Source organism: Gavia stellata, chromosome 12 (genome assembly GCF_030936135.1).
Source record: "Gavia stellata isolate bGavSte3 chromosome 12, bGavSte3.hap2, whole genome shotgun sequence".
In the NCBI taxonomy this organism is placed as follows: Eukaryota; Metazoa; Chordata; class Aves; order Gaviiformes; family Gaviidae; genus Gavia; species Gavia stellata.
Genome location: NC_082605.1, coordinates 11,389,295 through 11,393,166, shown reverse-complemented (window position 1 = coordinate 11,393,166; position 3,872 = coordinate 11,389,295). Strand labels below are relative to the sequence as shown.

At 36.3% G+C, this 3,872-nt stretch overlaps 1 long non-coding RNA gene across 1 annotated transcript; it reads right to left on the bottom strand.

Moving 5' to 3' along the window:
- Positions 1-49: 49 nt before the first annotated feature.
- Positions 50-3,554, bottom strand: LOC132317852 (uncharacterized). Its single transcript, XR_009484244.1, has 2 exons — positions 3,515-3,554; positions 50-659 (listed from the first exon to the last, which is right to left on the bottom strand). It is a non-coding gene; the product is annotated as an uncharacterized LOC132317852 (long non-coding RNA).
- Positions 3,555-3,872: the final 318 nt, after the last annotated feature.

Genomic DNA, 3,872 nt, shown 5'->3' with positions numbered 1-3,872 from the left:
GTAATCAATATTGATCCTGTACTGTCCTGTTGATGTAGTATCTGATTGCTTTTCTTCTTTTTTTTTTTTTTTTTTAGTTTTCATCTAGTGATAAGCCCAACTGGCATATTATGTGACTTGGTCAGAATACATTATAGATGAGGTATTACTGATAAATCATTGCTTTCAAAATTGTTCCAGAGGCAGCTGAAATAATCAGATCGGTTCTTAACTTTCTTCCTTTCTCCTTCTTACTGTCTTTCCAAAACCATATTAATTTAGCATCTTTAAAGAAGAGAAGGCAGCTGACAAAAATTTCCTGAAGAGAAGTCTTTTCCATTCAATGTCAGTTAATTAGGGTGCTCTTACTTACATGCCTTAAATATAAAGTAATTGTATACTAATTGGTGGTTTTAAACTGCTGACATTGAGGATGTAAAGTGGATTACTAGTGTAAATGTAAATAAGTAGTATTCATTGCAGGAAATAAACACAATGGTGTTCTAATATGGATTTTAAAATCGGTTATTTCAGTAGAGTTAACTGATATCAATCTATTTCAGTTGGAGATCATAGCAGTCAGCTCCTGTTATAATTTTATTTTTTTTTACTTACCAGTAGGGTGTTTGAGGAGGTAATGGCACTGGAGAGAGAAGACGTTGGCTTCAGCTGAAAAAACCCTATGGAAAGGTCAAATTGTGGCAAGAAAAGATTGTAGCATGAAATTATTCTTGGTATATGCATATAGCAGACATGCATAACGAATAATTTCCTCTTGCATATTAAGCAACAAGCATGCGATGTTCATCATCTTGAACAAGTTTCAGTGGTGTATGAGAACTCAGCTGCTCCACATGCAGTGTTGTACTTCGACCAGTTTCAAGTAGAATAAACTTAATGCTATAGTGTACACACAGCATAGCACTTCTATGACAAGTGGATCACAGTTATAAAAAAAAAAAAAACCTCTGCTTTTAAGTGCTTGGATACAATTTTTTAAAACTTACTACATAATCCTGCTATAAGAATATGCTTTTGTATGATAAATATTTCATACCATCTTTCTAAAAATGCCTTATTTAGATACAAAGTGTCACAATGGTATTTTTATGAAAATATGTATTTTAATACTGTTATGCTTTGTATACAATTACTCATGACCAAAAGTTGAATGTTTCTATTATGTTACTCAAACTACACCACTTCAGCATTAATTCTAACTCGTAAATTTTTTTTGCACACCCTGATGAATAGCATTTCTAATCCAGAAATTAAAGTGGCCATTCTTATACTAAATTATCTTAAATATTTAACCTGGAGGACTGTGTAGTTTCTTGGAACAATGTAAACTGGTAACAACTACAATAACTATCACATGACTGCAAATATGTATTTTTGTAAAAGGAAATAAAGGGTTTGATTTTTATTTTTTTCCTTTGGAAGTTATGTGACTTAGATGATGGGTGTGGTTTGTTTGTTTGTTTGCTTTTCCCCTCTCCTGTGTAAGCAAAGCTGTTCAGCAGCTTGTCTAGACTGGTACTTAATCTGACTTGATGAAGCTGTACCCCATAGGTGACCAGAAATACTGGATGTGATTGAGTGGTGTTGTAGTTTGATCATGCATCATGATTGCAATATGATAGAGCTGCAGGATCCTCAAGAAAGCAAATGGCAGGGACTGGCTTCCAAGCAAAATTTATCCAGTCTTCAGTCTATTTCCTGTACACATCTGAGAGGCCCTTGAGAAACACGGTAGTGGGAAGTAGACTGCAAGTGAAGCTCAGTTCAGGTTTCTTTAATGGAGTTGGTATTAGTTTAAATCCCTGAATAACTAGATGCTTAAACAGAATTAGAATCTTATTCAAAAGAAAGGCAAAAAGAAAAGTTGTACTAGGTTGGTTGCTGTCTTCGTCAGTGACTTGTAATGCTTTTAGTAATTGTGGTTCAAAAGGACCTTAACCTACAACTACAAGTCTAGGCAAAATGTAGTCACTAAAGCAGGAATAGTCTTTCCTCATTGCAGGTTTCTAATCTTGTCCTGTCTTCCTGCAGTCCTTTTACACTGAGCATGCATATTTTGACTAGGGATGCTTCAACCATTCAGTGTTGCAGCAGAGAAATTGTATCAGCTGCAGAAAGTAGTTGACAACTTGCTGAGCTGGAATTTTCCCACCCATTTTCTGTTTTTGTTTTGTTTTAAACTCAGTGTGCTTAAAATATAGGTAAAGAGCTTGTGCTAACCCTCAGCCATCTGAGGCTTGACAGCTAAAGGACACTGCAGAAAACTACTTTGTTCAGTAGCTTTACCTCAGTCTTCATCTGACATTAAAAAAAAAAATATATCTATATAGACATATGTACAGGCACATTGTTTCGACCAGGATGAGAAAAAGTCCCTAAGTGTTGGAGAATACATGGATGATTATAAAGGGTCCTAGAAAAGAAGTAGCAGCTCTTCAGTAAGGAAATGCTAAAGGGCCCCCATTGGGTCATCAGAAGTAGTTAAGACTGCCTCAGTTAGTGTAGCAGCAGAGTAAATGGGACATGCATAAGCTTTGGGACTTCTCAAGTTTATTTTAAACAACATAAAAATAATGCCAAGAACCAAAACATGACATAAAGTGCAGTCAAATATGGTAAAGGTGCAGCTAGTCCTTTAACAGTGTTAACATCCATGATCTGAATAGAGGAGAATGTATCAAAAGTATCTTGCGATAATAGTTATGTACGATTATACAGAGCAACCACTTGCATTAATAGTGAAATGCTGATTATTGACAATCACTTCTAAAGCAAATGTTTGTTAGGTTGTACTCAAACAACTGAAGTAATGAAAGGTATCTATTAATGACCTAGCTGTAGTAAGAATATGCCAGCTTGGAGGTCTAGAAAGTAACTTACTTCAAGAGTCCTTCAGATACTTTGTAGTACACTTATCCTCAGCTAAGTTCAGGGAAGCTTAACTTTCATGGCCAAAAAAAAGTATAAATACTGAGTGCTCTGAAGAGAGTTGATCAGGATCATATTAACATCTTAGGCACTAACTAGATGAAGTTAAAATAAGTCATATTTGAAACTTTATTAAAATGCCACTTTCAATCTTAAAACAGATGTTTTGTTCAGAAGAACATAGTTTAAAACTCAAGCAAGACTTTCAACATGACACACAAGAACAGCCTAAGTTGAGTCTCACTCACAGTAGCCTGTTGTTAGGATCTGTTTCAGAACTGTCTTTTGATACAGACCATTAAAGATGTTTTTCTTTACTGGAGGATAAGTAAATAGCTTCTGTTTGAAAAATGTTAGCTATTGTTTACTGACATAGTTTCTAATTAGCAGAGGTAGGCTATGACTCCCTTGAAAATTTGTAGGGTTTTTGATTGCACCAATCCTTCCTTGGGATAGAGGGCTCAGTCACTTAATTATTAAATACAGCTCATCTTATGTTGCCCCAAATTTAATTATCACCATACTATGGGGGTTTTACAGTAGCTGTGAAAGAAGCTGTTACAGCTAGTTATGAAATCAAACATACCTCTTAAAAAAATGGTGTTTTTCTAATAAACCGTGGCTTGTTTCAGTTTTATTCCCATATTACTGCCCTGTATCTGTCTGCTGCTTCCTGGCCAAGAAACCGCGTGCTGTTCTGGTGCCATAATCACGCTGTTTTGCCTTGACTCTCCAGCCTCCGGGACTCTGGAGAGGGTCCAGGTGATAGCAACAATGTAAGAAAACGATCCTGCAGTAATCAGTGTTTCTGAGATAGAGCTTTGGGGGGGGGTGTGTCCTTTTTTTTTAATTACCTGGCTCTGTTGCTACTAGCAGGGGCCTCTCTGAGGATTGTCTCGCTTGTCTCGCTCTCACCTGTCCTTCGGCCCTTGGAGAGGAGAGCC